Source organism: Triturus cristatus, chromosome 5_2 (assembly GCF_964204655.1).
Source record: "Triturus cristatus chromosome 5_2, aTriCri1.1, whole genome shotgun sequence".
Taxonomy (NCBI): domain Eukaryota; kingdom Metazoa; phylum Chordata; class Amphibia; order Caudata; family Salamandridae; genus Triturus; species Triturus cristatus.
Window position 1 is genome coordinate 1,133,977,399 of NC_140588.1, and position 23,251 is coordinate 1,134,000,649.

Consider the following 23,251-nt stretch of genomic DNA (forward strand, 5'->3'; position numbering starts at 1 on the left):
GTGCTCAAAAATGCAGTATTCATGCCACGATTAAAAAACAAATGCACATCAAAAATACAGTTAGCATGGTTGATAAACTATATATCATAAAAAGCCCTGTCATGTAAGACAGATTAGCATAAACGTCCCTCCCCTTCTACCGAAGCTAAATAATTCTATATCAAAGCTCTCTGTGATTAGTGGCGAACCCCAAACATTAGCATACACAGATGGATGTTCTACTAGTCAGCTGACACAGTAATCTTGTCTCAGAAACCTCACTCCATGTATGTGTTGTGGCTCCTGTTCGCATATGTATGACAAGACGTGCGCTCATAAACAACTGCTGCAGTCTCATGTTATGTCTAGGTGCTAGTGCCCTGACAGAAAGAATACCAGGGACATTGTTGTTGGACCTTGTCTGTGGTGTTCAGATTAAATCCCAAGAAAACAGAACACGAAAACAAATGCAGGTTCTGTGTAAAAGTACAATGTGGCACAATGCAAATGTGCTTATATAGTAACATGTACAGCTAGAGCAAATTAGGGAAAACTACAACGGGTCATGCAGAAAACACATGACACCCTCCCTTTGGCCAGGATAACAGCAATAAAAAAGATACTTGTTGGAATATATATACTCAAAAGGCAAAGATACTCAAAGCATGGTTTAGAACTGGGAGTTACCGAAAACAAATAGAAGAAAATGTCAGTTTGGACAAATAATTGAATTATGTTGCTTCAGAGGAATCCATTGTTATCACTCGCCATTTCGAAGGCAAACGACTCCATAAAAGAATCTGACTCTGCATACAATGATTGATCAACAGCCCAAGTCACTAGCTCAAAAGAACAAATATCCTCTTCTGTCCCAGCCGATGGTGAAACAGAAGCCAGGCAACCTGCATACGTGTTAGCAAAGCCAGTATTCTGTGCACATGTTTCCTCGTAGGCCAGGGGCTCAAACTTCGCAGTGTGAAAAAGTCACAAACCCAAAGGAAAGTTCTGAAAATGGCCCACTAAGGGACTCATTAGCAGTCCAATGTCCAAGACGGGTGTCGGCGAAGCCGGGCAAAAGTCCAGTGCCCACTTGAAGGGGCACCAGATGCAGTAGAACACGGGTTGCATGCAGGTAAACCAGGCAGGACGAAATGTTAGGGACCAATCAAGATCTAGCTCCTGTAGTAGAAACATTCGAAAGATCTGAAGCATACTCTCACTGTAGTGTTGGAGCGGTGCCAGCTCCAGACCGCCGTCAAAAGGAGCATCCATTGCAGAGAAGCAGGTACAGAATGAGAATGCTGCAAATGAGGAATAACAGTAGCAGGAATCATCCAAATGCACTAGAGAAAATGGACTGGATAAAAGCAGGGATTACTCCAAAGGTGGTCTGAAAAGGCCTAACTAGGCCAGAGCCTACAACCTTAAAAAAGTGGGGCCATTAAAGATTTGATGCACTAATTCTCCGAAATGCTGGAGAAGGTTTGCATTTAACAATTACTGTATTTCACTGGAAGTTCTATCCTTCTTCAATTCGAAGGTCTTGCGAGCAGATGTAAGAGCTACTTCTTGTTGAAACATTAATGCTTTGAGTCTGCTTAGCTTGTTGAAATCTGCCTTCAAAGTTGGAATGGAAGGCCATAATGAGCAATTTACAATCCCATGCAGAGGGTGAAACAAGACACTGTTGCAACAAGTGATTAACTGGGAAACAGACAAAATATACGGGACTCCAGCCAGCATGCCGCAACAGTCTTGATCAATAAGCATGAGATAATTACCATTAGAAAGTACCATAATGAGAGGGAAAATTGTGGGAAACGGAATTCCTTTTAAAGAACAAGCCAAATTGGGCACTGAATTCTTACAAATGTATTGGATTGTAATGTGTTTACAAAAACGTAAATGTCTGACTGTAGAGTCGTATTCTTCTCCAGTAATAAAAATATCCTCATTGGTACGTACACAATGATAAATAAAGGGAAGTGACCATAAAATGTATGAAGCTGCTGCTAGGGGCAAAAACAAATTACTGCAATTCAAGTAATACCATGGAAAGTGCCCGTTTTTGAGTGTCTGAAGCATCCAGCCAAACTGCATGATCTAATCTGACTTTGCCCATGATACAATTTCGACATGTCACTCTACACACTATCAATAACAGATGACACAATGTTGTTTAAGTTAGGAATACGAGATAACAAGGTATTAATACTGTTATCAACAACAGCCAATACTTGATCTAAATTGTCTCGGCCATCTGGGATAGTTTCCAAATTTCATTATAGGTAGCATATATAAATCTTATAGAACTTGGAGAAAAATCTTGTTTCACTGCAGATAGTGTGGAATGCTACAACCATTGTTGACATAATTTTCCCACTGAATAGGTAGTAATAATACCAGAATGGAGTGATTGAGGGTATCGGGGATCACGTCCGCTTGATGTTAACTCAGATGTGGAATTGAGAAAACAAGCATGACATCCATTAGTGTCCACTGGCCACAACAACCACCCACCAGGACTAGAAATGAGAAATTAAATGTACCATTCTGCACCATTAATTGGTCTTCAGTGAAGTTTGTTCAATTCTGCCAATTATCGAAGCGAGCAATAGAGGGAATACTTGGGGCGTTCATTTCTTTAATTTTTTCCAATCCCAGACAAGTAGTCTGTTGGATCATTTTATTCAAGCAACTCATTTGTGTGGGAATTAAACAGGCTCAAAACAAGGTTTCCGTGCCTTGAACCTGCCAAGGCTTTGTTACCCTGAATCCATTTCAAATTAATTGTGTCCTTTCAGTAATCATAGCTTTTAAGGGCTAACTGATTGACAAACTTAGTGGTATATAAAAGCTTAGTCCGCGTAAGATTATATTTCTTTGGTGGTGTCAGAGCTAATTTAAAATAATATGACGTAGAGTTCAAAGTGTCATATCCTATAAAATATGTATACTTGTCTATCTGCTTATTAGAACTCTGTTGAAAGAGAGTTGGACAATGTTCCTATTGTGTATAATTAAAATGTGGGACACTACCCACTGCAGAAAATGGTGTCCGTAATGATGGTAACAGAACGCCACAATGTCTGGACTGTCAAGGTCTGGAACATACATGCCAAAAATCACTTCGTACGAGGTCCACCCACCCAGAGATCTTTTAGGGAGGTTTTTAAAGCCTGTTGAACCCTATGGAGATGGTTCAACCTACCACTCCCTGCACCTAATACCCTAGCTGGCAAGGACTGCTTTAAGTCATGGTTCATTCTTTACACAACAGAATTGTCCTCAGGCCTATATGATGAAGAATAATACACTTGTACACCTATGGACTTCATTGAATCACGGTACACTTCAGAAGGGAAAGCCGGACCTTGGTCCAAGTGGATTGCTCAGCAAGCATAAGTCCCGATAAAGACTCGCACATCTCTAATAACAGTTCCAGCATCAATAGTGCTCTGTGGCCAAACCCAGTGGAATCTAGAGCAAGAATCAACTGCAACCAAAATAAATTTGAACACAGTATCTGATATTAGCGGACCACAATGATCTAAGTAAATACAGCCAGGGGTTGTTGGAAATATAGAGATGTGTCTGCGGTGGACGAGACACAGAGGAACTTTTGATTTGCAGACATATGTCACAACTTAAATACATATTTTCTGGTTTGTTGGTATAAACCTTGCCACCAATAACTTTGCTGTCAGAGCAAAATAGTGGCAGCCACACCAGCATGCACAGAAGCTATACCTTCATGTGCGGGAACAATTAAATCTTGTCCCCAGTCTGCGTTGGGAATCATAAGATCACCAACTCCAGAAATTGCTACGACAGAATCATTCTGGTCCTTTAAATAGTAAGAGTATTTAGAAGGAAAACCCTTTGGTAAAAGTGTGCTGTGTTTAACATCATTCAGGGCAGCTAAGATATCATTGTCAATACGAATTTTAGAGTGTGTTATTGCTGCTATTTCAGCTGTGGCAATTGCAGATTTGGCCGCTTCATCAGCCACAAAATTGCCCATCGGCTGCGCTCCCACACTTTGATGACTCAATGTATGTATAACATGAGTCTATGGCAACCTAACCTTAAGATCTGCCACTTGAACCCAATGCAGTTTATGCTTGAATGTGCTACCCTTGGAATCTCTGAAGTCATTTTGTCGCCAAAAATGTAAAATATGATTAAAGGATTTTACACACTAATAAAAATCACACAAAATAAGCATGGGGAATTCAGGAATAGCATTTTCAAGTGCAAGAGGTAAAGCCTTCACTTAAGCCGACTGCTCAGTGCAGTCTCCTAGAGACTGTGTGGTCATTTGGGGGTGAAAAACGTCATCTAATATAGTGCCAATAACGATGCAGAATGCCGCAGAATACTGCTGCTTAGAACCAATGGCAGGCTGAGCTCAACCATCAGTATAAATAATGGGGCAGATTTACGTTTCCTGGCACATCCCTGCAAATCAGCGGGGATGCACCAGGAAAGATGCGTCACGCAAGTTAGCCTTGCGCCACCACAGATGCGCCGTATTTACAATGCGGCGTATCATGGCGCAAGGATAAACAGATGCATGTTGCATATGCCGGCATAAAGTTGGCACAGTGCTGGAGTTGTGTTGCGGGCGTGACGCAACTCCAGCACTCTTCCAACCCTCCGTATATTTAACGTGCTGCGCAAGCCTTACGCCTGCTTCAAGCAGGCGCAAGGTTTTGACGCAGCAGCGTCGGAAAAGTGCCTGAGTGAAATCTTGTAGATTTCACTCAGGCACTTTTCTGAGGCGTTCTTGCGATGGAACGCGCCCCCCTGCGTCGGACACCCATATGAAATCTGACGCAGGTTTCATGTGGCGCAGGGCTTTACAAAGTGACGCATCTCCCTAGATGCGTCACGTTGTAAATAGGGCACAACGTGGCGCATGGTTTACGCTGCCGCTGCGTCACAGAAGTGACGCAACGGCAGCGCAAAAGTGGTGTAAGTGGAACGTAAATCTTCCCCATTGTATTTATAGTAGTTCGGAGGTGAACCGTAGAAGGAAAAGAATAAACATGCTCATATTGCAAAAATGTTTAAGTTTGTGTTTGCAAAAAAGTGCCAAGAAGGGTTAAGAAGGGTTTAGGGTTTAGCCCAATATATCCACCAAGGATGGAGGGCTTTTGCATTAGGAACGCTAGCTTTGGTGACAGCCTCTAAGGCTGGAACTGGAGAAATGGCAATAATGCATTTTCCCCGAATGAGCGGCTGCTCTTTTTAGAATGGCCATTTGTACAGCAGTCAGTTTTATTTTTCAGCAGAATCAAAATGCATTTCTGCAGTGGAATATAAAGGTGATTTATTTGATATGCTATAGGTACTGTTTCACCTTCGTTAAAGGTGACATATTGAAATCCAGTTGCACACGGTAAAGATTTGAGGATCTTGTGTGTTCAATGTCCAGCAGGAAGTGGAAAAATCAGAACTTATTAAGGCATTAAGTGGTTTTATACGTTGTGCATAATCAGGTATATATGTTCTGCCAAATTTCAAAAATCCCAATAGCGACTGAAGCTGCAACTGTGCACATTTCTCAAGAAAGTGAGAGGCTAGACTTTTGCCCTCATTTGTAAGTTTGTATCCTCAGTAAACGATGCTCAAAAAAGACATGTTTGATTTTTTTTAAGTTACATTTGTAATCAAGATCAGCAAACCGCAATATTATGTGACCCACTCTTTCTAAATGGGGGTTAAATTTGTTGTCCATCAAGTAGATATCATCCACGTGGGACAAAGCACCAGGGTCAATTTCATGAAGAATTGACAGAACTCCTGGGCTGTTCTTATAGACCATAGGAAGTCAGGCATAGCGCATTTAAAAGTCTAGGGCACTAAAAGCGGACCAGCCGCGGCTCTCAGGAGCTAAATTCTGACTGAAAAAACCATTGGAAATATCCAAATTTGGTTTGTATTTTTTACAGACTACGTTATTAATAAGAGCCACACTATGTGTAGTTTGCACTGTAAAGGTGTGTAAATGATCAGGTTTCAGAACAGGAAAAAGAGGATTATTAATTTGAGATACACAGGGTTCTCCAGTTGAATTTCCTTAATGGGTGCTTTAGCATCCCATTTAAAAGGATACTGTGGTTGTACCAGAGGTATCGATCTTATAGGAATGACACAGAAAGGCGATTCTTGATCCCAACCAGTATGGTTACGGTAAAGTACAGGGGCCACTACAAGGGCCCATTTCAAAGCATAAGCTTGTTTGACTTCATCAGGGAAAAGATGTGAAAAAGATGGGAGAATGACATCCTCACCCTGGGGCATGCAAGAACAAAAGATAGAGGGCCTGCCGACCTCCACGAAGATAATGGAATTCACGATTCCTTGCGATTTTGTGGTAACATTTAAAAAGAAAGATGCTTTTTTGCCCTGGCGGGGTACCTGGTGGACCCAAGTACCAGTGCTGGGGGGCCAGGGTATTCCTACCCTGCCCCATTTTTTACCTTTTTTTTTGTTAGTCCTGTGAAAAGAAGCGTAACCAACAAAGGTCCTACTCTTCTGGCATGGAACAGGGATATGGTGGAGTGGACGCTGGCAGAGGAAAGGTACATGGGGGAATTCAGGAAGTCAGAGCTGATGATAAAGTGGAGGACAACTGTTCAATATGAGGTGGGATGTTGCAGGAAATGGTCACCACTGCGGACGCAGCAGCTACTGTTAAGAAAGCGTGTGGCTTGCCCATCAGAGGTGCCTCACCTAGTGTGCAGATGCATTTGTAATCTGCAAGCCGCATCAGACATGATACTCGTGACAACATGCTTAGCGACTGATAGGGACATAGACAGTGCTGTGATACTGTTGCTCCTTTCTGAGTCTTACATAGTCACAAACTGGGGGCAGGAGCAGGTGCTGAGCAATTTCTGTTGCACAAGGAGTGTCCTGTGTGCCACAAATGTATTGCAAGTTATGCTATAATTCTCTGCTTCAATAAGCATTATGAGCGGGCATCCCCCATTGTGTCTGCCTTATGCCCAGGTTGTAATGATGTAGAATTCAAAAATCAGAAGAAAATATTTAAAATTGAAAAAAGAAAAATATCATGACGCAGTGGTTTCCAACTGAGATTAAGCATTAACAGTCATACAAATAAGTAACAACCTGCACCCTATGCAGAAGCAAGCCTACGTCAACACAGGACACCACAGAAGTCTAAACTTGTTCAAGGTAACAGGGCATCTATGCCATCCAAGCTTTGCTATACAGCAACTAACATTACAATACAGCCAAAAACATAGATATTAATACTCAGAGTCCAACATTAGTTCAGGTTCATAAATTTAACAAGCATTGGAAATGCAATAGGTCTCGGATTTGCTTGAGTTAGAGCTATTGGCATTGTAAACAACAATGTCTTTTACTTAGGTGTTATTGAGTGTATGTATGTGGTTTGTAGTGGAAAGTGTCGGTTGGATTGGCAATTGTGAAAGTGTAGTTATGACATCAATAAAGAGATTTTATATCATGATGTAGGTAGCTGCTTATTCAGTATAAGCAGTGAAGTCCATAACAGACTTTGAAATAGCAATGCGGAGTTCAAAACCATTGGCATAAGCAAAGGCAACATTTATTATTAGATCATTGAGTATTGCATGCGCACAGTTACCTTGCCTAGAGTATTCTAGAACGTTACTCTGACAGTGAGTAATGACTGTACTAAAAATCCACAACGTCAGACAAAAACAATTCAAGCCTAAAAACAAAAGTACGAAGGTGCAAATAATAAAACGAACACACACGCTGTGTTTTGGTCAAAACAAAACAGCCCCCACTGACCATACAACCACGAACAAGAAAATGCCAAAAGCAATCAACTATCGAAAGAGTCGAACAGGCGGGCTGGCTCTTATCATGCATTTTAGCAGTTTTAGACGTCTCCACAGTTAATGGAACATCGAAAACCTGCTCGTTCGAGTGATGCCAGAGTGTCTGCAAGCAGGGTTCACAGATCGGGCTAGATCGCGCACAATCTCTGAAAACTGTTGCCTGAGTGAAAATTAATTGATTTGTGCGGGTTGGCAATTCTTATGCTATTTATAATATAACATTTTGAAATTGGGAGTAAAGTTCAAGGCATCCCCAGGCACCGTTTATTCTATTAGATCGCAGGCATTAATGCCAGATTGGCAGCATTAGGGGTAGAAACAGTGCAGCTGGAAACATGGTAGGAATTAAGTGGAGAGACTTACCTGGAGTGTCAAGGTATTCCTAAACTCCTTCCCTGCAATAATGACACGTAACTGGTCAGCTAGAACTCCCTGTTGCTTAGCAACCGCCTCCTAGAGTTGGAAGATACTGGTGTCTGCATCGACTTCTAGTCTGGGAAAGTATGGCTGGAGTTAACCTGACAAACATGAGCCCAAATCAGACCAGCTAAGAACCTAACAATGAACGAAAGCCCCTTCATTACCGGAAAGGTGCGTGCATGCCTTCCCGACCCTGGATTCAGTCCAAATGGCCTCCCGAAATGACTGCCATTGATTGCAATTCAATGTCAGCACTGCATTGAAGGCACGTGTAGAGGGCCACACGGCCTCTACTCTACGCGTATTAGCGTGTGTACGCACCCCTCGTGACCGGGCTCGGTCCTTTGGTATAAAATAAACGGGCCAAGGTCGCACGTGACCTGACGGGCGAAGTATAGTAGAGTGTGGTCGCATCCCTTATTATACTGCTCCTAAGTCATAGGCCGCATGCCCCGTCCCAGCACCTTGACACTGGCGACGAAGGTGCTTTGCGAACCCCGCTGCTGTGTCCCGACTTCGCTGCCGGCGTTGTGGTGAAGGCGTGCGCACCCGCTCCTCGCGGTGCGTGTCGAGTCGTGGGGCCGGTCCTGCGCTGCTGCGACGCCGTCTCAGCGTATCCCGGTAACCCCCGCAGTGCAGCGTGACTCCGGCGGGAGAGCGAGAGGAAGAGGAGCAGCGCTGTGGAAGCGGAATCCGACGATGAGGTTGCGTGCACGCGCAGCGGTGAGCGGCACCGGCCCAGCGCGTAGCAGCGCGTAGGCCTCACGTAGGTGTGGTCTCGCCCCAGCGGTGGCCTGAACACGCAGTGGTGCAGACTGCAGCCCCAGTGGTAGGGGGATTTCTGGTGAAAATTAAGGACTTTGGGTGCTGAAGCGGCCTCAACTCTGTCCTGTGAGCACTGCTCCCTGGCAATAGGGGTGTTTTCCCCATTAGGTGGGTGCAGGCTGGCCAAAGTCCAGAGAGCAACAAAAAAAAACCACACACACGGGAAAATCATACACAAAGAACACAGAATAAGGCCACATCGCCACCTCACTGCCCTGGTCCTCAGGGAGACCGCCTGGCTAGGATACAAGGATCAACTACAAGGATCAACAGTTGCGCAAAGCCTTAAAGAGGCCTTCTGTGGTGCCAGTGCTCGTCTGGCAGTGATCCGCGTCACCAGACTGTACCGGTCGGCGGGGCATGGCACGACGACATGGCTGATGAACAGGCGGCCCCGGCTCCAGCCCCACTCGCCCCCCACTCACATGCCTCCGTGACGTCCTTACCGCCATTCAGCCAGCTGGGTGACCCAGCCACTGCGGCGCCTCGATGGAAGAGATAGGTGGGCCGCCTCAACCACTATTTCACGGGGACGCGAGAGCACGACGGCAAAGTGAAGCGATCTCTCCTCATGCACTTTGGAGGCGATGAGCTCTACGAGCTGTTCGAGTCGCTACCCAACACCGGACCAGATGACGATTACGACGCCGCCATTTCCGCCTTGAACAAGTACTTTGATCCCCAAATGAACCCGGATTACGAACGTTTCAAACTGCGACAGGCTCGTCAAGGGGAAACGGAAACTATGGACATGTACTATGTGAGGCTCAGAAAGCTGGCGACCACCTGCACGGGCATAGACCACAACGACGAGATCAGGGCACAGTTGATTGCCGGGTGCAAGGCGGTGTCCTTGCGGCGCCTCATCCTGCGTCAGCCAGGCATCTCCCTAGACGAGATTTTGATCCTAGCCCGCTCGAACGAGCTCTCTGATAAACGTGCGGAGGAAATGGAGATGGTGAGACTGAGAAACACGTCAGGGGCGGTGCCACCCAAGCCAGTGCGGATAAAGGAAGAGGTAGTGGAAGCCATCCAAAGAAGCCCAGGAGGAGCACAACGACGAGGTACAGGACCAAGGCCCAGCAGTAGGTGCGGATACTGCGGTTTCGATCACGGGGACCAGGAAAGATGCCCCGCGAGAGGGCAGGCATGTGAGAAGTGCGGGAAAGCCAACCACTATGCCAGCGTGTGTCGTGGGCGAGGAGGAAGAGCACTAGGCGGTGCTCCCAGAGGACGCCCAGGGAGTCTGAAGCACCTCACACTGGTGGACCGGGAGTCCGAAGTAGCACCAGACACGGCCGCGGACGCGGCGTACTATGAGGACGATGACAAAGCATTCGTCATTTCATTCACGGGACGTGCAGGCAAGAAAAGACGACCACCCCCCCATGTGCCAAGTCCGGGTCAATGGATCTCCCTTACAGGCCCTGATAGACACCGGAGCGTCCGTGAATGTCATGGACTCCTACCAGTTTGACAGGCTGCAACCCAAACCAACGCTCGTCCCAATCAGAACCAGGATCTTCACATAAGGGGGCACTAAACCACTCCCACTGAGGGGTATGATCGAGGTAGAAGTATCAAGCGAGATCCACACACTGACAGCGACATTCCACGTCACGGAAGGTGAAACAGGCACACTCATAGGATGCCATACAGCGGAAGATCTCGAGGTGGTGTTCTTTGCGAGACAGGTGCATGAAAACCACGCGGAGGACATTATGAAAGATTTCCTTCAACTCTTCACGGGGCTCGGCAAGCTCAAGAACTTCCAGGTGAAACTACATATCGATGGTAGTGTCCAGCCAAGAGCACTCCGACACTGACGGATACCGCTGCACATCCGCCCGCTGGTGGAGCAAGAGCTGCAGACCCTGGAAGACATGGGTGTCATAGAGAAAGTATCGGGGCCCACGCCGTGGGTGTCACCCCTGGTGGTGGCACCTAAGCCCAAACAACCAGGCACCATTTGCATGTGTGTGGAAATGCGGCTCCCCAACCAAGCCATCAGAAGGGAGCGGCACGTGACCCCGACGATGGAAGACATTGTCGCGGACTTAAATGGAGCCCAGTGGTTTTCCAAACTAGACCTTAACTCGGGATACCACCAGTTAGAGTTAGCTAATTTACTCCAAAAGTCTTGAAGAGCACCACGCCAGGCTACGAGCGACCCTCCAGCGATTGGTGGACTGTGGCCTCACTCTACATCGGAAGAAGTGTGCGTTCTACCAAAGCTCCACGGACTTCTTTGGGTACGTGTTCTCCAGAGATGGGCTTAGAGTGGACCCTCGAAAGGCGGCGGCAATCCGGAATGCTCCAGTGCCGCAGAATCCAACGGCGATTAGAAGTTTCCTTGGCATGGCAACGTACTGCGGCCGTTTCCTCCCGAATCTCGCCACTCTGTCAGAGCCCCTTAGGCAGATAACGAAGACCGGGATGCCATGGGCGTGGACACCGCGAGAGGAAGCCGCATTTCAAGAGGTCAAGAAGGCGCTGTTGGATCAAACAACAATGTCGTATTTCCATCCTGGACAGAACACAGAGCTAGTGGTAGACGCCAGCCCGGTGGGGCTTGGCACGGTACTTCTGCAGGAAGCACGGCAAGGAGTCTACGCACCAGTAGCGTATGCCAGTCGGGCGTTGTCACCAACAGAGACACGATACGCGCAGATCGAGCGCAAGGCCCTGGCCATCCGTTGGGCCTGCCAGCACTTTCACCTGTACCTGTTTGGCCACCCATTCAAAGTCGTAACCGACCACAAACCTCTAGTGCCGCTATTCAGCGGATCGAGCAGGCTGGCACCACCAAGGATCGAACGGTGGGTGGTCCAGCTGCATGCATACTCATTCCAACTGGTTTTCCGCCCGGGGGCCAACAACCCGGCGGATTTCCTATCAAGGCACCCATCACAAGGGGGAGTGAGAACACCTTCGGACGACAGCGTGAGAACGAAGGCGTTCGTGAAGATAATCGAAGATGATGCTTGCCCATTGGCAATCACCAAGGAGGAGCTGTGTGAAGCCACGGAGCTGGACGCCACGCTTCAGCGGGTCAAAGAAGCTCTCGCCACAGGGCGCTGGCACAGGTTCCTGGACGGAGTAACCAGCCTCATTGAGGAAGAACAAAACGCTAGGAGGCAGCTATGGAAAGTGCGTCACGAACTCAGCACTGAAGAGTCAGGCCTGGTGCTTCGGGGACAGAACATCGTGGTCCCACAGGGCATCCAGAGGCGTCTTGTGTCCATAGCACATCAGGGCCACCAGGGAGCCGGGAAAATGAAGGTGAGGCTCAGGTCCAAAGTATGGTTCCCGGGCATGGACCGGTTAGTTGAAGAGGAGGTGCGAACCTGCCACTCGTGTGCCATAACTGGAGCGGACCCGATTCCTGCACCTATAATTACGGAGGAGCCATGTAACACGTCCTGGACCAAGGTGAGCATCGATTTCTGCAGTTTTCCGGATGGGCTGCACACGATGGTCGTCATAGACTCGTGCACAAAGTTCCCGGTGGTCGAACTAGTGTCATCCATGGCATTCACACAGGTACAACCGGCTCTTGAAAAAGTATTTGCAACCTTTGGGCTACCGGAGGAGATAAAATCAGACAACGGCCCGCCCTTCCAAGGGCAGGAGTTTCAGGGCTTCCAACAGCGGAGGGCAGTCAAACACCGAAGAATCACACCTCAATGGCCCCAGGCCAACGGGGAGGTTGAGTGATTCATGAGAACCCTCAATAGGGCAATACACATAGGGGTGGACCGACACCAAGACCCTGAAACCTGCCTCCATCAGTTCCTGTTTGCATACCGGCAGACGCCACACGCAACGACTGGGTGCGCTCCGGCTACCCTCCTGCTGAAGCGGCATCCGCGGGACCTCATCCCTGAAGCAACTAACTGGGCGCCGCCGGACTTGGACCCAATACGAACACAGCTAAGGTGCCAACAAACCAACGACAAGGCCACCCTACGCCGAGGGGCCAGAGTCCCACACATCCAGGTGGGGTCTAGAGTGATCCTGAAAGATAGACACCCCGCTGGAAGTTCCGCACGCCCTATGAGCCGGAAGAATGGGTCGTCACCCAAGTAAACGGGACAATGATCACAGCCCAGAGGGGGCGACACACAGTCGTGAGGAATGTGTTGTGGTTTAGGGTGGCACCCAGCAGTCCACCGAGGCTGCCAAGTGACCGCGAGGACGAGGAGGAAGAGGAGGTGCCTAATCTTCCCGCCAGTCAGGAGGATGGTGTCCCGAATCCAGGGGCCAACGCAGCGCCGCAGCCAGGTCACGAGGACGAGAATCCAGGGAACTTCAGCCACTGTGTAGCCGCGGAAGAGTCTGGCCCGGCCGGGCCTCTCAGCGGTGCCTCACCAACCCAACGGGAGCCAGTGTCTCGAAGTCAACGATACCAGCTAAGGCCAAATCCTGCCCCCAGTCAAAAGCTGAAAGACTATGCCTGTCAAGTGGAAGGCAACGTGGGGAGGCCCACGAAGCATGGGCCGGCGGCACTGTGAGAACTTTGAACACTCGTATCTATCCACATCTCTCTCCCTCTCTCTCTTTCTTTCTTTCTTTTCCCCTATGTTTCGTTCTTCGCTGGACGCTTGCCAGCTAAAGGTTTGGAGGGATGTAGAGGGCCACACGGCCTCTACGCGTATTAGCGTGTGCACGCACCCCTCGTGACCGGGCTCGGTCCGAGGGTATAAAATAAACAGGCCAAGGTCGCACGTGACCGGACGGCCGAAGTATAGTAGAGTGTGGTCGCATCCCTTATTATACTGCTCCTAAGTCATAGGCCGCATGCCCCGTCCCAGCACCTTTACAGCACGGTAACCAAAAACAAGTCACAAGTTAGCAAAGAGCTGAACTAACTAGAAAATGACAGTAACGCATGTACTCACAGGCTGTAAGAAAGGGGAAACAAGCTCCCTCACAGAACGAGAGCCTGTCTGTTATCAGGGCAAGCACGGTACCTAACATGACACCCCATGCACAATGTATGCGAAGCACAACAACACGAACAATTGCATAAAGGTGCATAAAAACAGTCGTTAATTATCTTCCAAATTAAAGGCACGCAAGGTCAAACTTGTGTGCTAGACATCACGTGCTGGTCTTCGCATCGGGTACACAACTAACGTAGATCTTGTGACAGCATTGGAACTTCTAACTACAGGTCACAACAGAATCACAACAAACGACCGAGCCCACTGTGACGCAGTGTAGGATTCAATCCCTGGGACCTAGTCACAAAGTGCACTGCAGCTGGCAAATTAACCACCTGAACTACTTCACCAAAAGGCGATACTTGCTGCTGATGCACATTTCAGCATAGGTTGTCTTACCCACTGAGCTATCTTACTATTTGAGATGTGCCAATTAAGGTAGCTCAGTCGGTTATTTTACTCACGGTGATATATTCATTAAGACAGTTCAGTATGTTCATATAATTACTATAGGAATCTGTAGATAACCACAAGGTCACATGACACATTTAGGTCAGTACAACCATTCATCGTTCGAAGGCCAATCACACCAGTAGGAGAGGTTAGAAAGAGTAACACTTTCTGGTTTGAGGGCTAAGTAACAGCAAGACTGTAGCAACTGCGGCATCTGAAAAAGGAAGTAAACATAAGGCATGTGGGCAGCAATATGTAGTGTTGGCGGGCACTAGGCCCACATACTCCTATGAGTACACAGACACGGATGGTTAGGGTAGATAACTGGCCCAGAGCACGTGCGCTCGGCCCCTTTTATTGTCAGGGTCACCTGACTGGTGACGCCTGTAGTGGGTGGGTGTTCAGTGTATGTTACAACATGCTGAAACACTAGAATGCTGATCGGACGATCACTACATCCCTCCCAAACTTTAATGAAGGTCAAAACAATGAAGTCCGAACCTGTGGGAGAGAATACTAATTGCAAACAAAACATAATTCAGTGATAACGACTTCCACGTAGTCTCTTTCGCTGCTGGTCAACTGCCGACGAGGGTATCATTGCAGCCGGGACCACTAGTTCTCCTTGGCACGATGTCCGGGTGCCCTGTGGATGTACTCTCTTGGACTTGCAATGTGGAAGTGTGCTCTACAATCTCTTTCTTCCTGTACCACCGTCAGTGAAAAGTGCAGATGGAATGATGGTGGATCATTTGTGTGCTACTTTCCACTGTATAGTCCTGGTTGAGGTATTTTCTTCAGCTGGTGATTATCTCCTACGGGATTTGCAGTTGCAGGATATGCCTCTCACGGATCCCCTTCTCTCGTGGGTGTCCCCTCTCACTGGAGGACCCGGAGGCCCTTTGCTGCCAGGCTTCCACTGGACCAGTGGACTGCCACCTTGTCGCTCCAACCACGTTGGAGTAATCGCTACGGGTCCTCTCTCCATGTCCGAAGTTCCACCTGAAAAGGGTGTTGTTGGCACTTGTTGCTTTGCATGCTACCTTTGTTCACCCAGGATTTCCAGAGAGAGCTTCCACCGTCCATCTCTCGTGTCGGGACCCGCTGCCACTGGTGTCCCTGAGGCCTCTGCCCCTTGGATATCCACGGTCCTGTGTCCGTTCCATCCCAGAGGTGGTTGTTCCCAACGTGCCGGCTTGCTCGCCTCTGTTGTCACCGGATGACCTTCGGATTCACACGTAGATGTGTACTCCCAATGGTGCTGATGTTTTCCAGGCACCGTGTTCCGATGTTCTTGCACCTTCGCACTTTCTTCTTCAGGTGTTTTCCTTTCTGGTGTGCGAGTTGACTTGTCCCGCACACCTCTTTGCTCTTCTCCTCGGCTTTCTTTTTTCGTCCTGGCGTCTTGCCACTCAAGATCTGCCTTCTCTTCCTTCCTTCGTGATGCGGTCTGGTCTTCTATCTGGCTGGTCTTCCCTAACCAGGCCTCTCCGTGTAGCGTGCACTCTACACGTGTCTCCCTGGTCTTGTCCTCCCCTAGGAAACTATCTTCACATCCATCTGTGACTGGACCTGTCGTCGCGACCTTCTTTCACACGATTACTTCTGACTTCAAGTTGATGTCGTTGGACTTCTCGTCCGTCTCTTTCTGGTCCTCTTCGCGGACCTCTCCAGGGTCCTCTTCATGGACACCTCCTCGGTCGTTCTCTTCACTCACTATCTAATCTCTTGTAGGTCACTGTGCTCTCTGACCTCTTGTAGGTCGGCTTCGTCCTTCTTGCGACCATCTGACTGGTCAGCTTCTTACTCTTTGCGACCAACTGGCAGGTCAGCTTCTTCCTCCTTGCGACCAACAGGCAGGTCGGCTTCTTTCTCGCAACCATCTGGCTGGTCGGCTTCTTCCTCCTTGCGACCATCTGGCTAGTCGGCTTCTTCCTCCTTGCGACCAACTGGCAGGTCAGCTTCTTTCTTGCGACCATCTGGCTAGTCGGCTTCTTCCTCCTTACGACCATCTGGCTGGTCTGTGCAACCACTCCTCTGTCTTCTCTAGGGTCGCATTGCTTCGGCGCACTTCTGACTGCGCCCTTCTGTCTCCACCGAGATTTGCTGCTTTGAGCTGTTGTCTTTGCTTCTGCCCAGTTCTGTGTGTCGTGCTTTACTGCCATCTCTACCGCTGCTGGGACCACTTCTGGCAGTAGGCGTCACTGTGTACCTTCACTCACAACCTGGCAGCTTATCTTTTGAAATCCTTACAGGGACCCTTATGTGGGTCTGCCACCCATTCGCTTACGCAGTTGCACATTTCACGTGTGCTTTACTAGGTAAATGCTGTCCCAGAGCGGCATCACTGTACTCCTAGCATTGTCCTTTTCCTTGCCTCTTCATTCGCATATGCTGCGCATTTCACCTGTCCCTGTAGTCTTCTCCTTGTTTGTTTTCTCTTCGCTGTCGCCGCTTTTGGCCCAAACTGCAGGTTCCATCAGTCAGTCCTTCCTTGGCTGTGAACCAGTGCCTTTTCTGTTGCACTGTCTACATTGCTTGTGTTCACCTGTGCGATATCGTGAAACGGCCACCAGGTGGCGCTGCTGTTCCTTCCTTTGCTCTGCAGTGCGAGTGCGGTCCAAGCAGCTGCACACATGCTGCGGGCCTCTTCGCTTACCGTCCCGGAGTTCTCCCTGGTTCTGGGCGCTTTGATGTTGGCGCCTTGCAGGCTTGGCCTCTCCCTCGCCGGTGGAATGTATTACTGGCCGACAGCAGGGCTCGTTCAGAGCTGGTCCTGTGTCCTGCTGGCTACGTGCTCTTCAACTTCATGGGAGCGGTTCCTGTCTAGGCGGCTCCCGCCCGGGACACACACCCTCGCAGCCGGGTCCCTCTGGACCACCACCCCATTGCCGCGGTAAGTGTTTGAGTGTTTAGTTATTGTAGCAGCGCCGGCCGCACACAGTCGCTTCTTACTGCCCCTTGCAGCAAGCTCACCGCGCTTCACTGTCTGCCCGGGGACACGCGTTACTGTGGGCAGTCTTTACACTTTGCAGGTAGGAGGGCTGGCTCCAGTGTGTGCCGGTCATTGTCTCCTGCACTTTATCGCCCACCGGCAGCCCGACTCCTCAGTTCCCTGAGGGCTGCCAGGGCTGGACGGTGTATTTTTCTTCTCTCCTGTTCCCATGATTTTCATTGCCGCTGCGGGTCGCACACATGTCTCCGCTTCTGCTCTGCCCCTCGCCACAGGCCCACTTCTGTCTTGGGCTGTGCAGGGGGTTGCTGGCGCTGCTCCGCATTCACTATGGGCCGTACGGGCCTCGCGCTACGTCTCCATACCTGGCCTCACCCTCCCCACCTCCGCCAGCTCGCTCCTCACACGCTGCGCGGGGCGGGGGAGGGGCTGATTATTCCTTGGGGGGCGTTGGACACAGTTTGTTCTTCCCTGGAGGGTGCGGAAGAGTGGGTAGCTACTCCACTCTCCACCTTCCTCACAGCGGTCTCGCTTCACTGCCCCTTATTTTACGGGCTCAGCTTCTGCCCACTCGCCACTCACTCCATGCAGTCTGCGGCGGTGTCTGGCATCCTGGCAGTCCGGCACTGCTCGCGCTGCATCGCCACCCTCTCAGGCCTCTCTTCGAACCGGACAGCCCGGCAGCACACGCTTCAGAGGCGGGGTGGGCTCCCGCCGCTTCGACTACGCCCCGGGGCTCGCCACACGCCCCGTGGGCTACCTGGCGCCTCTGCACAGGATGTGGAGCCACTGCGGGCACATGAGGTGCTGGGTGGGCTCCTGACCTCCTCACATTCGCCCCGGGGCACTTCACATGCCCCGCGGGCCTTCTTGTCGGTATGGGGTGGGCCCCCGATTGCCGTCTCTCGCCCTGGGCTCGTCGCACGCCCCGCGGCGATCAGGCGCTTCTCACGCCTTCTCCAGGGGGTGCCCTGCACACGGGCAGCTCTCTCTCCTTTTCCCACAGCTTCTGGGCTGCTGTACGCACGGGCACAGCCCCCTCGTCGCCATTGTAGTGTTGGCGGGCGCTAAGCCCACATACTCCTATAATGAGTACACAGACACGGATGGTTAGGGTAGATAACTGGCCCAGAGCACGTGCGCTCGGCCCCTTTTATTGTCAGGGTCACCTGACTGGTGACGCCTGTGGTGGGTAGGTGTTCAGTGTATGTTACAACATGCTGAAACACTAGCATGCTGATCGGATGATCACTACACTATATACCTATGCATAGAAATGTAAGAGTAAAAGCACCTACCACTGCCTCGCAATCTGAACGTTCCCACACAGCTGTACTGAGCATACCCGCAGGTTCTCCGCCAGCTCAGCATGCGTCCTGGGATTGGTAGTTTGCCCAAGTGAGCTGCATGCATGTAACCTTCTCTGGAGACTACAGTTCCCAAGCTGGCAAGTAATTTTCGAAACTTGCTTGCATTAGTCACCGGTAAACCAAGCATTGGCATAGCCAATAGGTCTCGCCTTTGGAACCTTATAAGTGTTTATTTATTTATGCAGTTTTATGTAGCGTGGACTTTACCCGAAGGTGTCAGAGCGCTTCACAATAGGAACAGTAGCATTACATGAGGAGAAAATTACAAGTGATACACAAGCACACGTTACATTACATGAGGCAAAGGTGACAATTGTGCTGGTATCAAAAGCAAACAAGATACAAGAAGAGGTAGCAAAATAGGGGCCTGAGAAGAGAAGAAAGCATCAGAGTCCCGGCGAGGATGGAAAGGAAGCGAGAGAAGTATGACGAGCGAACGCAGACAGCGGCCAGTGACAGCAGAGCCAGCGAGCGCAAAGCAGCGGGCGCAAAGCAGCGAGCACAAAGCCAGTGAGCGCCAAGCAGCGAGCGCAAAGGGGTGCATTAAAAAGAGCGCAAATAATTCTCAGCAGATATAGAACATGGTGAATGAGGAGGCGTTTAAACTCTGCTTAAATACGAGAGTAAATCCCTACATATGAGTGGGAGGTAGGACAGGTCTGCTAGAGGGGGGGCGGGGGGGACACAACATCCACACAGGAAACTAACCGGATCGGCAGTGCAGGCGGGCTCCCAGTGTCCGCGGCGCCTACAGAGGAGGCACAGGGCTCAGGCCCGGAGCTCAGGCCCGCAGAGAGTCCGTTACCTCTTCTTTATACCCGCGAGGACCAGCGTTAACAGCGCCGCAGGCAGCGCTCGAGGGGGAGGGGGAGGGGGAAACGAGGCCGCTATACTTAGTATCCCACCCTCGGCTTCCGATCCCCGCCCCGGGCCTACAGGGCGGGGGCGGAGGTGCAGGCCGGGGGCGGAGGGTGGGACTAGACCTGCCGAGATCGCAGGCGCCCCCTGGACCCACAGCCCTGGCTGCACTGGGGAGGAATACTTTTAAGCGCTCTATCTGTCCACAGTTCACGGAAGTGGGGGGGCGCCAGAAGACGGGTGGGTGGGGGCGAGAAGGCACGAAGGGAGGAGGCAACCGGACGGGAGCGAGAAGACAGGGGGGGGGGGGGTAACCAGACCGGAATCTCAGAATCTAGCCATGCACCAGTTGATGTTGTTGCACCAAGGATATTGTGCAGCATAAATAAATACTTATAAGGTTCCAAAAGCGAGACCTATTGGCAATGCCAATGCTTGTTTAACTAGCTTCAGAACCTAAAACGTCACTGTTAAAATGAAGACAAAGTGCAGGTAAGCATAGAAGTCTTCTTTAATAGTCTTCTCACCACTACAGTTTCCAGACAGCTGGAGTGCGCTGTGGAATGTTGGCACACAGAGGACAGGAGGTACCGACTGGGACAGGAAGGGGAGGGGGTCCGGAATGTACCATAACAAGGAGATTACAACACACCTCCTTGCATAGGGAGAAAAGGAAAGACGAGAAAGAGGGGAAAGGTAACAGGAGAGAGAGAGAGAAAAATGGCGTAAAAAGAACCCGAAAGTACGGAGATTTTAATACATTTTCACTTTACACTATAATCCTTGACCCACACAGGAGCAGATTTGGAGGCATATCAGCAAGGGCCAGCGATAATTATCGCTAAGCGCACTTAGCGCTAGAATAATTATCGCCAGCTAGCGTGGAATTTTATCGCTGAGATAGCGTGCTATCAGCAACGCTTATCTCAAAAGTGATAAAATTTCTCGCGCTAACAGCCAAAAGAGAGATTATCGCTGGAAATCCAGCGATAATCTCACACATTTTGGCTAGCTGATAAGGCAGGGCATACTTAGCCATTATATCCACCTACATTGGATATAATGGCTAAATCAGGGTGAAAGCAGGCGTAAGGAAAGTAGCGTTAACTGTGGTTAACGCTACTTTTCTTATCGCTATGCCTGTTAGCGATTCCCTTGACAATTGCAGAAATGTTGCTGAGCGGTATTAATTCAGTTATTTTTGGATGGAACGCCCACTTTGCATCTCATTAGAGATGCAAAGGTGGGCGTTATGGGAAAGGGAGCTAAAGCAAGGAATCACGCGTTAGCGTGACCTTGATGATTAAGCGATGAAATTATCGCCGCTTTTCGTCCGAAAACGGATGCTAAAGCGGCGATAATTTTTCATCGACAGCTTGCTGATATGCCCCTTGGTTCTCAAGGATCTCCTGGGTATGGGTGAAACTGATACTCTCCCCGGGTCAGAGCAGAGGTCGGCGTCACCCCCTTGATTGTGGTGAATGATTCTGTCCATGCTCCAGGTTTGTCCATTTTCCAGTTGGACCACATTTTTCCCTACTTTGGATATTCTGTAAGGCTCTGACAACCTAGACGCTTTTCTTCTGCGTGATTTGGGCAGGTCCACACGGACCCATTCTCCTTTGACATGCTTGGTATGGTCATATTTGTCTTTGTATTTGGTTTGGTGTTCGTTCAACCTTCTTGAAATTTCGTTGCGGTTGACCACGCATGTGTCGTTCCTTTTTAACCCTGGAGGAGACAGTCTTGTTTTAGGGACCCTTCCTTTGAGAGAGGTGAAAGGGGAAATCTCTGTTACGCTATTGGTAGTGGAGCGATAAGCCCAAATAGTCTCCATTAAAGCAGAGTTGGCCGGTGTCCCCATAACTTCTGCTCCCTGAAGGCATTCTTTGACCATACGGTTGATCCGCTCTACAAGCCCATTTGCACGGGGACAATACAATGCTGTCTTGTGTGGGTTGATGCCCCTGTATGCCAGAAACTCTTTCATGTTTTCGGAAGTAAATTGCACCCCATTGTCAGTGACCAATGTGTCTGGTATACCCTCATCATAAAAGACTCCATCCAAGAATTGTGTGAGTACTTTAGTGTCAATCTGATGTACACATTTATACACCACCCAACGAGTGTGGTAGTCCACCAATACCAAAATGAAACGTTCATTTAAACTTTTCATGTTCAGAGGACCAATTATGTCAAGGGCCAATTTGGTCCACGGCCTGTTTGGAACCTCCACTGATGACAGTGGTGGTTTGCGAGTTTGATGAATCTTATCACTGCGGCTACAATCTAAACATTTCTTCACAACATTCTCAGTCATTGCATCCATGCCTGGCCACCAGGTCCAAGCGAATTTTGTTCTTGGTGAGGCTGCTCCCCAAGTGACCCTCGTGAGCCACTTCTACAGTTCTCTCTCTTAGATTCTCAGGAGGAACCACCTTCTCCCCACGGCAAACAATACCTTCTTGAATATTCAACTCTAGCCTTATGTCCCAGTACTTACATAGGTTTGCCGGAACAACACTTTTAGTAGCAGGCCAACCATTTCTGATGAACTCTTTGATTGACCCCATTTCAGTATCATCTTGCACAGCACTGTCCCATTCTTCCTTGGTCAAACATTGAAGTTGGAGTATGACATCATCACAATCATCTGAAGCAGTATTGCATTCACTCATTGGTGGTGAACGGGATAAGAAATCAGTAACAATGTTTTGTGAACCTGGCACATATTTAACACTGAAATTGTACCCTTCAAGACCCAGGATCCATCTGGCTATTCTGGGGGTAGTGCTATTTGACCCTTTTATAGTAAACACAAACATTAGAGGTTGTGGTCAGTCTTTACAGTAAATGGAATACCCCACAGGAAAAAAACGAAAATGTTTGATTGCCCAATAGCAGGCAAGTGCCTCTCTTTCCACAATGGAGTAGTTACATTCTGCGCCCTTAAGGGCACAGAAGGCAAACGCGACGATCTGTTCTTTACCGTCATCAACTTGGGTGAGGCTGGCTCCTAGGCCTTTGTTACTGGCATCAGTGAAAAGAATAGTGGGTTTCGTGGGGTCGAATCTTCCTAGGGATGGGGCAGAAATGATACATCCTTTTACAGTCTCAAAGGCCTTGCGACAGTCGTCAGACCATACAAAGGGAGGTCTGGATTTGAGTAAACCCCGCAGGGGTTCAACTATGGAAGCATAATTTCTCACAAATTTGGCGTAGAATTCGGACAGACACAAAAATGATTTGAGCTCTTGAACACAGGTAGGGGCAGCTGCGTCTATTTTGGGTCTGATACCCTCCTCAGAAATGGTGTGCCCCAGGTATTCAACGGATCCCACTCCAATGCGACATTTGTCCTTTTTGAGAGTGAGGCCCGCCTTTTCCAAATTGGATAGTACCATTCCGAGAGTAGATTTATGTTCCTCCTGGTCCTTCCCATATATGAGTATATCATCCTGAAAACAGAGGGTTCTGGGAAGGTCTTTTAGGACGTGCTGCATTATTCTCTGGAAGGCAGCAGCCGCAGAGGCCAACCCAAATGGCATGCGTAGGAATTGGAATGCTCCCAGGGGAGTA

The 23,251-nt window shown here is 49.3% G+C and overlaps 1 protein-coding gene across 2 annotated transcripts in view; it reads right to left on the reverse strand.

Moving 5' to 3' along the window:
- LOC146829902 (butyrophilin subfamily 1 member A1-like) overlaps window positions 1-19,839 on the reverse strand; it is an 837,898-nt gene extending 818,059 nt beyond the window's left edge. For both annotated transcript variants that reach the window (XM_085608546.1, XM_085608544.1), the window contains exon 1: window positions 19,523-19,839. The gene's annotated coding sequence lies outside the window, so the exon portion shown is untranslated. The remainder of the gene's footprint in view (window positions 1-19,522) is intronic.
- Between the last annotated feature and the right edge of the window lie 3,412 nt (window positions 19,840-23,251).